Here is a 15106-nt window from a genome sequence, read left to right as displayed (position 1 = left end):
ACTCGAATTTCTTCGAGGTCTACTTTTCTCCCACTTGTCATTTTGGAAATGTGATTCTTCTCCAAAAAGACACCATCTCGAGCAACAAACACTTTGTTCTCAGATGTATTGTAGAAGTATTACCCCTTTGTTTCCTTTGGATAGCCCACAAGGATACATTTGTCAGATTTTGGATGAAGTTTGTCTGAAATTAATCGTTTGACGTATACTTCACATCCCCAAATCTTAAGAAAAGACACATTTGGAGGCTTTCCAAACCATAATTCGTATGGAGTCTTTTCGACAGCTTTAGACGGAGCTCTATTTATAGTGAGTGCAGCTGTATTTAGTGCATGTCCCCAAAATTCTAATGGAAGTTCGGCCTGACCCATCATTGACCTGACCATGTCTAGCAAGGTTCTGTTCCTCCGTTCTGACACACCGTTCCATTGTGGTGTTCCAGGAGGAGTCAATTCTGATAGAATTCCACATTCTTTCAGATGGTCATCAAATTCATAGCTCAGATATTCACCGCCTCTATCAGACCGCAGTGCCTTAATCTTCTTGCCTAATTGATTCTCTACTTCACTCTGAAATTCCTTGAATTTGTCAAAGGATTCAGACTTATGCTTCATTAGGTAGACATAACCATACCTACTGAAGTCATCAGTGAAAGTGATAAAGTAGCTGAAACCACCTCTAGCATTTGTACTCATTGGTCCACATACATCTGTATGGATTAAACCCAATAGTTCATTTGCTCTTTCTCCAACTTTAGAGAAAGGTTGCTTCGTCATTTTGCCAAGTAAACATGATTCGCATTTACCATAATCCTCTAAGTCAAATGGTTCTAGAATTCCTTCTCTTTGAAGTCTTTCTAAGCGTTTCAAGTTTATATGGCCTAATCGACAATGCCACAGATAGGTGAGATCTGAATCATCCTTTTTGGCCTTTTTGGTATTTATGTTATATACTTGTTTGTCGTGATCTAATAAATAAAGTCCATTGACTAATCTAGCAGATCCATAAAACATCTCTTTAAAATAAAACGAACAACTATTGTCTTTTATTATAAAGGAAAATCCCTTAGCATCTAAGCAAGAAACTGAAATGATGTTTTTAGTAAGACTTGGAACATGGAAACATTCTTCCAGTTCCAAAACTAGCCCGGAGGGCAACGACAAATAGTAAGTTCCTACAGCTAATGCAGCAATCCGTGCTCCATTTCCCACTCGTAGGTCGACTTCACCCTTGCTTAACTTTCTACTTCTTCTTAGTCCCTGTGGATTGGAACATAAGTGTGAGCCACAACCTGTATCTAATACCCAAGAAGTTGAATTAGCAAGTATACAGTCTATAACGAAAATACCTGAAGATGGAACGACTGTTCCGTTCTTCTGATCTTCCTTTAGCTTCAAGCAATCTCTCTTCCAATGCCCCTTCTTCTTGCAGTAGAAGCATTCGGATTCAGAAGTGGGTTGACTGACCTTTCTCTTTGCAGATTTGGCGCCAGTTTGCTTAGTTGGGCTGGCTTTGTTGCCACCTTTCTTAGCATTCCTCTTCTTTCCAGATTTCTTGAACTTGCCCCTACGCACCATAAGCACATCCTGCTTATCACTTTTGAGCGTCTTTTCAGCGGTCTTCAGCATACCGTGAAGCTCAGTGAGCGTTTTGTCCAGACTATTCATACTGTAGTTCAGTTTGAACTGATCATACCCGCTATGAAGAGAATGGAGGATGGTGTCTATAGCCATTTCCTGAGAAAATTGCTGATCCAGCCGACTCATATTCTCAATGAGTCCAATCATTTTGAGAACATGTGGACTTACGGGCTCGCCTTTCTTAAGCTTGGTCTCAAGAATTTGCCTATGAGTCTCGAATCTTTCGACTCGAGCCAGATCTTGGAACATGTTCTTCAACTCACTGATGATTGTGAAAGCATCTGAGTTGATGAACGTTTTCTGCAGATCCGCACTCATGGTGGCGAGCATTAGACATTTCACATCCTTGTTGGCATCAATCCAACGATTGAGGGCTGCCTGAGTGACCCCGTCGCCTGCAGCTTCGGGCATCGCCTCATCTAGGACATACTCCTTTTCTTCCTGCATAAGAACTATTTGCAAGTTCCTTTGCCAGTCAAGGAAGTTTTTCCCGTTCAACTTCTCCTTTTCGAGAATTGATCGAATGTTGAATGAATTGTTGTTTGCCATATTAAAAACTACAATTGAAAAGAATAAACAAATAAATAACCATTCACAGTTTCTCTTAATAAACTTAAATTCTAGCATACATGCATAATTCAATGTTTATTAAGCATTTTATTCAAATTATGTGTTCCGGCAGGTGTGAATAAAATGATTCCAAGATCCTAAAATCATTGAAGAACTAAGCACAGTTTGTCGACTTAATCCTAGAACATCTTAGGTAAGCAAAAGCCTTTTGCTAATAGTCTAGAAACTATTCTTGGTTGATAGGTACGTCTAAGAACTTATTAGGTAAACCTATCGAATTTGCCACGACATAAAAGGACTCCTTACTTATATCGTTGAGTTTCACCAAAACTAACATGTACTCACAATTATTTGTGTACCTTGCCCCTTTAGGACCAATAAGTAACACCTCGCTGAGCGAAAACTATTACTAGATTGATGTAAAGGATATCCAAGCAAGTGTATATTTTGGCATGGCACCTTTTAACTCAATTTTTAAGTTTGGAACTTAAGGCTCTTACTATGTTGGTTAGATTTTAAGTGAACTAAAATCCTTAATCATGCAACATAATCAAGCTTTTGATCTCATGCATTTTAAGACATATTTAAAACAATAAATAACTTAAAACATGCATAAGATATTTGTGATCTAGTATGGCCCGACTTCATCTTGAAGCTTTGACTTCAAAGTCCGTCTTGAAAATCTCCGTGGGAGGCACCATTTTCTTCAAATAGGATAAGCTATAACTAATTACAACTATTTGATGGTTCGCAGACCATATTTGAATTGAAAAATAACTTTGGTACTTTAGACCAATTACATTCAAATTAATGGTACGCAGACCATATTTTCTATCCTATTTGGGCCATACTAGTCACTTCATAACCTGCAAAACAGTACATATACAATATATACCATTCACCCATTCATTATCATGAATGGCCCACATAGCTGGTTAGTAAAACACATTATGCATCACGTAAACATTTGCAGCAATTAATCAAGGGCACCAATAATCTACCAATTATTCAGTCCTTATTAATTCTAATCAAGTTGTTTTAACCTTAAGGATTTGTAGACCTAATCAAGAGTTTATGACTAAAAAGCGCTCCCACTTAAACCAATAAATTCATATGCTTTACCAATTTTAAACATAAAAATGTATTTCTAGTCTAACCGGAAACATACAAATTTAATTAAAATTTAAAGCTCATATAAATTTATAATTGAATCCAAAAAGTTTAATTTAATTTCAGTCGCATTTAAATTAATTCATGATTTTAATTTTAGTAAAATAATTAGAATAAATAACATTTATTATAATTATAATATTCAAAATTAAAATCCAAGAAAATAATTTAAATTATTAATTTTAAAATTAATTAAAATTACGTGAACTGAAATTTTCAAATTAAACATTCAGAACGATCTAATCGTAACGCAAACACCCTACGCGTTGCACGCCCATGGGCCGCACGCACACAGCCATTGCTGGCCATGTGCGCGCAGCCCATGCGCTCGTCGCATAGCTGCTGCATCCCTATCGCAAGCCTCCGCACGCATTGGTGCTCGCTGCGCGCGCCAGCGCTCATCGCACGCGGGCTATCGCTCGCAGTGCGCGCGCGACATCGCTCGCTGGGCGCGCGACATCGCTCGCTGGGCGCGCGAGCCATCGCTCGCTGGGCGCGCGACATCGCTCGCTGGGCGGGCGACATCGCTCGCTGGGCGGGCGACATCGCTCGCTGTGCGCGCGAGCAATGCTAGGCGCAGCGCTCGTGGCACGCGAGCTTGCGCTCGCTGCGCGCGAGGCTGCGCGCTCTTGTGCGAGGCAGCGCGCGTTGTGGCGCAGCTCGCTTGCTGCCCACACGCGACTGCCTTGGCTCGCCCTACGCCCATGCCCATTCGTCCATTGGTCGTGGCACACGACACAAGGCAGGGCTGCTGCCTTGTGCTCGTGCACTACGCCCTTGCTCATTGCATTCGTGCCGCACGGGCGACGAGCTCCCTTGCTCGTCGTCGCATGCCCGCATTATACAACACCCCTTAAGGGTAACACGAAGCGTCCATTGCTTCGTGCGTGCAAGTTATATGAACGAATCGCATAAAAATTTAAATTTATATTTAAAATTAATGACAAATTAATAAATAATATTAATTTCATAATTTTAGGGCGAAAAATCGAAAATTTATTATCCAATTGATTTCCGATTGTTATGGATTCAAGTCTAGGTCATAAAAATTTAAAATTTATCGTAAATTTACAATTTTTATGGTGGTTTTTAATCATAGGTTTCTAATTAAATTACAATTAATTATGAAAATCAAATTAATTCTAAATTATTCTAATTTTCAACAAATTAATCATAATTACAAATTAGATTGCATAATTAACAAGACTAGGCATTCAAACTTGTTAAACATATGCAGTAGGTCAATCAAAAATTCAAGATTTATCAACAAGAATCGCAAATATTTAATTTAACATCTTAAATTTACGAAATTTTGCATTCGAAAAACTAAAACCTTCAAAAAGTCATAGTTAGGCTTCGAATTTGAGAATTCTGGGTTCAGCAGAAAAATACTATTTTTGTCAAAATTTTAGAATGCCTTTTACATGCGGAATTGACACAAAAATCACTCAATTCGGATGAGTAACGAAGAAACTGCAGAAAAACTGCGTACGTATAATTAAATAAACGCAATTTGCAATTAATTAACAATTACGAAAATTAATCACCCCGTTTAATTCTTGCAAATTTGTAATATTTAACCATGTTCATGCAATTTAGATTATGAAAATAATAAGGGGCTCGTGATACCACTGTTAGGTTATGATACATATGACAATTCATAAATCATGCGGAAAAACCATAAACCCAGGAAAACATATTATTTACACATAATCATTTAGCATAGATTAGATGCATACTCTTTGTTGCGTGCCTTCCCTAGCTGCGCCCGAACCGAACAAGAACAAGTCTTTAGGACTCCAAGTGTCGTCCCTCCGTAGATAGTCCACAGCACGTCCGGATCCGCCTTAAGATTGACCAACTAGAATCGCCCTTAAGGTACTATTATTTTCGGCACTTTATAGGCAAATGTGTGACTGAATTTTTCTCTCAAAAACTCACTTTGAATACTTTTAAACTTGTGTTATAAATTGTGAGCCCTAGCCTCATATTTATAGCGGTATGGAAAGGGAATCGAAATCCTATTCAGATACAAATTAATTAAACCTAGAATCCTATAAGAACTCTAATTTAATTAATTTATCAAATAGAATTAGGAATTTAATCATTAACCGAACTCTGCATGTTTTAGGAAACGTGCACGAACACAAACACTTGCACACACACGCACGGCAGCCACGATGGGCCCCATGCGTGCGCGCGAGCAGCAGCCCACTCAGCGCCCGCGCGCGCTGCGCGCTGCGCGTGCTGTGCGCGCTGTGCGCGCTGCGCGCTGCGCGCAGCCTGCTGGGCCTGGCCTTGCGCTGGGCCTGGCGTGGCTGTTTGTGCGGCGCGCTTGGCTTGCTGGGCGATGGCCTGGCTTCGTGCTGGGCCTCGTCCGATGCTTATTCGTACGATGCGCTTCCGATTAAATTTTCCGATTCCGGAATTCATTTCCGATACGAACAATATTTAATATTTCCGATTCCGGAATTAATTTCCGTTTCGAACAAATATTTAATATTTCCGTTTCCGGAATTATTTTCCGATTCCGGTAATATTTCCGATTCTGACAATATTTCCGTTTCCGGCAATATTTCCGATTCTGGCAATATTTCCATTTCCGATAATATTTTCCGACACGTACCATGTTTCCGTTTCCGGCAACATCTACGACTTGGATAATATTTATATTTCCGATACGATCCATATTTCCGTTTCCGGCAATATCATCGTTTCCGGAGTATTCATTCCTTGCCTGTGACGATCTTAGCTCCCACTGAAACCAAGATCCGTCGGTTCCGAATATTCATAGATGGAGTATTTAATGCTAATAAATACTTGATCCGTTTACGTACTATTTGTGTGACCCTACGGGTTCAGTCAAGAGTAAGCTGTGGATTAATATTATTAATTCCACTTGAACTAAAGCGGCCTCTAGCTAGGCATTCAGCTCACTTGATCTCACTGAATTATTAACTTGTTAATTAATACTGAACCGCATTTATTAGACTTAACATAGAATGCATACTTGGACCAAGGGCATTATTTCCTTCAGAAATCTACGAAGTACATGCTTGACTCTCTGGTGGTGTCTAGGCTCCTTTGCCTGTGCAATAGTTCCGTTATTATCACAATACAGGGCTATTGGTCCTTTAATGGAGGGGACTACACCAAGTTCACCTATGAACTTCCTTAGCCATATAGCTTCCTTTGTTGCTTCATGTGCAGCAATGTACTCCGCTTCAGTTGTAGAATCCGCAAAGGTGCTTTGCTTAGCACTTTTCCAGCTTACTGCTCCTCCGCTGAGGCAGAAGACAAACCCAGACTGTGATCTGAAATCATCTTTGTCGGTTTGGAAACTTGCGTCCGTATAGCCTTTAACAATTAATTCATCATCTCCACCATAGACCAGGAAGTCATCTTTGTGCCTTTTCAGGTACTTCAGAATATTCTTGGCAGCAGTCCAATGCGCCTCTCCTGGGTCTGGCTGGTATCTGCTCGTAGCACTGAGTGCGTACGCAACATCCGGGCGTGTACATATCATAGCATACATTATTGAACCAATCAATGATGCATATGGAATCCCATTCATTCGTCTACGCTCATCAAGTGTTTTTGGGCACTGAGTCTTGCTTAGAGTCATTCCATGAGACATGGGTAGGTAGCCTCGCTTGGAGTCCGCATTCTTGAACCTATCAAGCACCTTATTGATATAAGTGCTTTGACTAAGTCCAATCATCCTTTTAGATCTATCTCTGTAAATCTTGATGCCCAATATGTACTGTGCTTCTCCTAGATCTTTCATCGAAAAACATTTCCCAAGCCAAATCTTGACAGAGTTCAACATAGGAATGTCATTTCCGATAAGTAATATGTCGTCGACATATAATACTAGGAAAGCAATCTTGCTCCCACTGACCTTCTTGTATACACAAGATTCGTCTGCGTTCTTGATGAAACCAAAGTCACTGACTGCTTCATCAAAACGTATATTCCAGCTCCTGGATGCCTGCTTCAATCCGTAGATTGACTTCTTTAGCTTGCATACCTTTTTAGCATTCTTTGGATCCTCAAAACCTTCAGGCTGTGTCATAAACACAGTTTCTGTTAAAACGCCGTTTAAGAAAGCAGTTTTGACATCCATCTGCCATATTTCGTAATCGTAATATGCAGCGATTGCTAACATTATCCGAATAGACTTTAGCATTGCAACTGGTGAAAAGGTTTCATCGTAATCCACACCGTGGACTTGCCTGTAACCTTTTGCAACCAATCTAGCTTTGAAAACTTCAAGTTTCCCATCCTTGTCCTTTTTCAGTTTGAAAACCCATTTGCTTCCAATGGCTTGGTAGCCATCTGGCAAATCGACCAAATCCCATACTTGGTTTTCAGACATGGAGTCTAATTCAGATTGTATGGCTTCTTGCCATTGTTTGGAGCTAGGGCTCGTCATAGCTTGTTTGTAAGTCGTAGGTTCATCACTTTCAAGTAATAGAACGTCATAGCTCTCGTTCGTCAAAATACCTAAGTACCTTTCCGGTTGAGATCTATATCTTTGCGATCTACGCGGGGTAACATTTCTAGATTGACCATGATTCTCACCAGATTCTTCTAAAGATCTCTGAGTTTCATCCTGAATGTCATCTTGAGCATTCTCTAGAGTTTGTTGTTCGACTCGAATTTCTTCGAGTTCTACTTTTCTCCCACTTGTCATTTTGGAAATGTGATCTTTCTCCAAAAAGACACCATCTCGAGCAACAAACACTTTGTTCTCAGATGTATGGTAGAAGTAATACCCCTTTGTTTCCTTTGGATAGCCCACAAGGATACATTTGTCAGATTTTGGATGAAGTTTGTCTGAAATTAATCGTTTGACGTATACTTCACATCCCCAAATCTTAAGAAAAGACACATTTGGAGGCTTTCCAAACCATAATTCGTATGGAGTCTTTTCGACAGCTTTAGACGGAGCTCTATTTATAGTGAGTGCAGCTGTATTTAGTGCATGTCCCCAAAATTCTAATGGAAGTTTGGCCTGACCCATCATTGACCTGACCATGTCTAGCAAGGTTCTGTTCCTCCGTTCCGACACACCGTTCCATTGTGGTGTTCCAGGAGGAGTCAATTCTGATAGAATTCCACATTCTTTCAGATGGTCATCAAATTCATAGCTCAGATATTCACCGCCTCTATCAGACCGCAGTGCCTTAATCTTCTTGCCTAATTGATTCTCTACTTCACTCTAAAATTCCTTGAATTTGTCAAAGGATTCAGACTTATGCTTCATTAGGTAGACATAACCATACCTACTGAAGTCATCAGTGAAAGTGATAAAGTAGCTGAAACCACCTCTAGCATTTGTACTCATTGGTCCACATACATCTGTATGGATTAAACCCAATAGTTCATTCGCTCTTTCTCCAACTTTAGAGAAAGGTTGCTTTGTCATTTTGCCAAGTAAACATGATTCGCATTTACCATAATCCTCTAAGTCAAATGGTTCTAGAATTCCTTCCTTTTGAAGTCTTTCTAAGCGTTTCAAGTTTATATGGCCTAATCGACAATGCCACAGATAGGTGAGATCTGAATCATCCTTTTTGGCCTTTTTGGTATTTATGTTATATACTTGTTTGTCGTGATCTAATAAATAAAGTCCATTGACTAATCTAGCAGATCCATAAAACATCTCTTTAAAATAAAACGAACAACTATTGTCTTTTATTAAAAAGGAAAATCCCTTAGCATCTAAGCAAGAAACTGAAATGATGTTTTTAGTAAGACTTGGAACATGGAAACATTCTTCCAGTTCCAAAACTAGCCCGGAGGGCAACGACAAATAGTAAGTTCCTACAGCTAATGCAGCAATCCGTGCTCCATTTCCCACTCGTAGGTCGACTTCACCCTTGCTTAACTTTCTACTTCTTCTTAGTCCCTGTGGATTGGAACATAAGTGTGAGCCACAACCTGTATCTAATACCCAAGAAGTTGAATTAGCAAGTATACAATCTATAACGAAAATACCTGAAGATGGAACGACTGTTCTGTTCTTCTGATCTTCCTTTAGCTTCAAGCAATCTCTCTTCCAATGCCCTTTCTTCTTGCAGTAGAAGCATTCGGATTCAGAAGTGGGTTGACTGACCTTCCTCTTTACAGATTTGGCGCCAGTTTGCTTAGTTGGGCTGGCCTTGTTGCCACCTTTCTTAGCATTCCTCTTCTTTCCAGATTTCTTGAACTTGCCCCCACGCACCATAAGCACATCCTGCTTATCACTTTTGAGCGTCTTTTCAGCGGTCTTCAGCATACCGTGAAGCTCAGTGAGCGTTTTGTCCAGACTTTTCATACTGTAGTTCAGTTTGAACTGATCATACCCGCTATGAAGAGAATGGAGGATGGTGTCTATAGCCATTTCCTGAGAAAATTGCTGATCCAGCCGACTCATATTCTCAATGAGTCCAATCATTTTGAGAACATGTGGACTTACGGGCTCGCCTTTCTTAAGCTTGGTCTCAAGAATTTGCCTATGAGTCTCGAATCTTTCGACTCGAGCCAGATCTTGGAACATGTTCTTCAACTCACTGATGATTGTGAAAGCATCTGAGTTGATGAACGTTTTCTGCAGATCCGCACTCATGGTGGCGAGCATTAGACATTTCACATCCTTGTTGGCATCAATCCAACGATTGAGGGATGCCTGAGTGACCCCGTCGCCTGCGGCTTCGGGCATCGCCTCTTCTAGGACATACTCCTTTTCTTCCTGCATAAGAACTATTTGCAAGTTCCTTTGCCAGTCAAGGAAGTTTTTCCCGTTCAACTTCTCCTTTTCGAGAATTGATCGAATGTTGAATGAATTGTTGTTTGCCATATTAAAAACTACAATTGAAAAGAATAAACAAATAAATAACCATTCACAGTTCCTCTTAATAAACTTAAATTCTAGCATACATGCATAATTCAATGTTTATTAAGCATTTTATTCAAGTTATGTGTTCCGGCAGGTGTGAATAAAATGATTCCAAGATCCTAAAATCATTGAAGAACTAAGCACAGTTTGTCGACTTAATCCTAAAACATCTTAGGTAAGCAAAAGCCTTTTGCTAATAGTCTAGAAACTATTCTTGGTTGATAGGTACGTCTAAGAACTTATTAGGTAAACCTATCGATTTTGCCACGACATAAAAGGACTCCTTACTTATATCGTTGAGTTTCACCAAAACTAACATGTACTCACAATTATTTGTGTACCTTACCCCTTTACGACCAATAAGTAACACCTCGCTGAGCGAAAACTATTACTAGATTGATGTAAAGGATATCCAAGCAAGTGTATATTTTGGCATGGCACCTTATAACTCAATTTTTAAGTTTGGAACTTAAGGCTCTTACTATGTTGGTTAGATTTTAAGTGAACTAAAATCCTTAATCATGCAACATAATCAAGCCACGATCTCATGCATAATTAAGACATATTTAAAGCAATAAATAACTTAAAGCATGCATAAGATAGATGTGATCTAGTATGGCCCGACTTCATCTTGAAGCTTTAACTTCAAAGTCCGTCTTGAAAATCTCCGTGGGAGGCACCATTTTCTTCAAATAGGATAAGCTATAATTAAAACTAATTACAACTATTTGATGGTACGCAGACCATATTTGAATTGAAAAACGACTTTGGTACTTTAGACCAATTACATTCAAATTAATGGTACGCATACCATATTTTCTATCCTATTTGGGCCATACTAGTCACTTCATAACCTGCAAAACAGTACATATACAATATATACCATTCACCCATTCATTATCATGAATGGCCCACATAGTTGGTTAGTAAAACACATTATGCATCACGTAAACATTTGCAGCAATTAATCAAGGGCACCAATAATCTACCAATTATTCAGTCCTTATTAATTCTAATCAAGTTGTTTTAACCTTAAGGTTTTGTAGACCTAATCAAGAGTTTATGACTAAAAGGGCTCCCACTTAAACCAATAAATTCATATGCTTTACTAATTTTAAACATAAAAATGTATTTCTAGTCTAACCGAAAACATACAAATTTAATTAAAATTTAAAGCTTATTATAGGTGTCGCCTATTATCAACGTGCGACACCAAAAATTTTAAAGTCCAATTTTTTTATCACAGGCGACACTGAAATTATTTAATATGATTTTGAAAAAAATATTGAAAATAAAATTTAGAAGAAATAGGTGTCGCCTGTTACTAATGTGCGACACCAAAACTTTTAAAGTCTCATTTTAAAACACAGGCGACACGCTAGTCTCTTTGAAATATCTGCTAGCAACTTTATGTGTCGCCAGTTTTATAAAATGGGACTCTAAATGTTTTGGTGTCGTACAATAATTTGAGGCGACACTAAAAGAGCGACTTATAAAGGTGTTTTTGTAGTAGTGAATATATGTTGCTCACTAGCAACATTCGATTGGCTCAATAATTATGCTAGACATCCTGTACTATAGCATAATAATAATAACAACTTGCATGCGCACTACTCATACATGCAAACCAACTTGAACAACATGCTTGACATAATTCAACGATTATAAAAGTCCATAACATGATAGTTCAATAGAATCTATAAAGCATAATTCAATATGCTCATTCACATAGATTCAACAAAAATAACAATATGCTTGTTCTCAACATTAAACATGAATTCATAATAACATAATCATTCCCAATCATCAAACATGAATTCATAACATCATTAAGTTCACATGATTCGCATTCAATTCACTTCATAAAGTCCTCAAGGGATGGGTGGTCACCCTAGTCTTGTACGTACCTGGAATACCTAAGTACGGGGGCCATTGTGCGAATCACGACTCCCTAGAAATCAACTCCTATAGAGCAAAATAAGAGAACTAAATTATTATCCATGTTTACTAAATTTCCAGCAACTATTTAAGAAACTAAAACCCTTAGTTTAATTAGAAATCATTCATTAATCGTTAATTTAATAGTCTCAAATAGTCAACTCAAGTCCTAACATAAAAACATTGACTTTTTAGCTTTAAAACCCTTAAAAACCAACTTTTTAAAGCTTAAAAACATTCTGGAAATTTAAGTTGATTCCCATAATTTAAATTGTCATTAAATTATGTGAATCAATTGCTCAACCAATTTGAAACCAAAACCCTAACAATGGTTTAATCCGAAAGCGTGTTTTGACTTCAAAAATCAACACTTTATAAACTAATTAAATCTGAAAATTATAAACTCAATCATCAAAACCAATTTCTTTAATTAAAACATGCTACTAACCCAATACGGTGTTTGTTGTGGGAACTTTTACGGCGCTGATGTGGCACGCGCTCCTCGGAGGTATCAAGTATGACTTGGCACGAACTTCTGGCAACCTGCAAAACAAGAATATTCCCCGTAGGAATATTCCCTCCGATGCTTAAGTAAGTATAAGATAGAGAGATAAGTGATTTGTAGAGAGAAGGCAGAGCAAAGACAAGTTTATTGTGGTTGGGCAAGAATTGAATTCCCTTTTACCTAGGGATTTGCACTATTTATAGTGCTAGGGTTACTCGGGAACTGGTCCCACATGATTGAGAGTTTACGCAAGATTGGGACACGTGTCCTGCCTTTGGTTCTGTAGGCTTGTTTAGGCCCAATGTAGACCTCTTTATTGTTTGGGCCTGGGCTCTTCCTTCTGGGTTTTGATAGTGCAGTTAGGTGGCATTCTTTTAGGTCACATCATTTGCCCCTCAAGGAGGATGCCCCTTGTCACTGTGGGGTAGGCTGCTTGATAGGGAGGAACACCACGTGTGAGGGCCTTTCCGAGCTTAGATTTTCCTTTAAAAGCTTCAATTCCTCTTTCATTTTTCTTTTGTTACTTCAGAGCGATTTTTTATTTTAGAGAGAGAAAGTAAATTCTGTTCTGCCAAATATCTGCTGGTGCGTGCGCTTGAGTGTTCTTGGATTGGCTGTCCAGTGTTCTTGAGGGTTTAGAGGATTTGCCAAGACTTCTCATCAGTTTGATCGTTTTCTGGTAAGTTTCCTATCAACACCTTGTTGTTTGCATGTTTGTGGGACCTCTCTCATTTATTGTTTATAGTATTATGTGAAGGCGTCTTGGGGGTTATGACACCTATCTCTTTCCTTCTTTGCTAAAGTCAGACGTCCTGTCCCTTATGCAGGACGGTATGGCTCGAATTAGACAGACAGCTAACGTGCGTGCATGGGGTGCACCGCGAGAAGGGGACGATAGGGTTCCTTTTTCGAACCCGTCCCAAGGAAGTAGGAGTGGAGTCTATCCTTCCCATGATACAGGAGACGGGGCCACTAGAACAGCACTTTCTCCTAAGAGAAGAAAGAATGTGGCTTCCCGTCCCCGCGTTCCCCGCGAGGATTTTGAAGATGACTCCTCTAGCTCCTCAGACGAGGAGTTTGCAAAAAATCTTCCTCCTATGGTTCGGGGGAAGGAGTGTTAGGTTATGATACATATGACAATTCATAAATCATGCGGAAACAACCATTAAGCCAGGAATACATATTATTTACACATAATCATATAGCATAGTTTAGAAGCATACTCTTTGTTGCGTGCCTTCCCTAGCTGCGCCCGAACCGAACAAGAACAAGTCTTTAGGACTCCAAGTGTCGTCCCTCCGTAGATAGTCCACAGCACGTCCAGATCCGCCTTAAGATTGACCAACTAGAATCGCCCTTAAGGTACTAATAATTTCGGCACTTTTAGGCAAGGTATGTGACTGAATTTTTCTCTCAAAAACTCACTTTGAATACTTGAAAACTCGTTATAAATTGTGAACCCAGGCCACATATTTATAGGGGTATGGAAAGAGAATTGGAATCCTACTAGGATACGAATTAATTAAATTAGAATCCTAGTGGAACTCTTATTTAATTAATTTATCTTTTAGGATTAGGAATTTAATCATTAAACGAATTCTATACGCTTTAGGATTCGAGTAACACACTTCGAGTAATACGCTAGCACCGCACGCACGCCTTGCGGCCCACGCACAGCGCCAACCCACTCGTCGCAGCCCCGCGCGCGCGCCCAAGCTTCGGCTGGGCCTGGCTTTTGCGCTGGGCCTGGTCGCATGCTTGGCGTGTGGTTGTTGCGCTTGGCTTGCTGGGCGATGGCCCGGCTTCGTGCTGGGCCTTCGTCTGGCAGGCCTCGTCCGATGCTAATTCGTACGATGCGCTTCCGATTAAATTCTCGATTCCGGAATTCATTTCCGATACGAACAATATTTAATATTTCCGATTCCGGAATTAATTTCCGTTTCGAACAAATATTTAATATTTCCGTTTCCGGAATTATTTTCCGATTCCGATAATATTTCCGATTCAGACAATATTTCCGTTTCCGGCAATATTTCCGATTCCGGCAATATTTCTATTTCCGATAATATTTTCCGATACGTACCATGTTTCCGTTTCCGGCAACATCTACGACTTGGATAATATTTATATTTCCGATACGATCCATATTTCCGTTTCCGGCAATATCATCGTTTCCGGAGTATTCATTTGCTTGCCTTTGACGATCTCAGCTCCCACTGGAACCAAGATCCGTCGATACCGAATATCCATAGATGGAGTATTTAATGCCATTAAATACTTGATCCGTTTACGTACTATTTGTGTGACCCTACGGGTTCAGTCAAGAGTAAGCTGTGGATTAATATCATTAATTCCACTTGAACTGAAGCGGCCTCTAGCCAGACATTCAGCTCACTTGAT

The sequence above is a fragment of the Spinacia oleracea genome, chromosome 2 (genome assembly GCF_020520425.1).
Source record: "Spinacia oleracea cultivar Varoflay chromosome 2, BTI_SOV_V1, whole genome shotgun sequence".
NCBI lineage: Eukaryota > Viridiplantae > Streptophyta > Magnoliopsida > Caryophyllales > Amaranthaceae > Spinacia > Spinacia oleracea.
Note: the sequence above shows the minus strand (reverse complement) of the source record.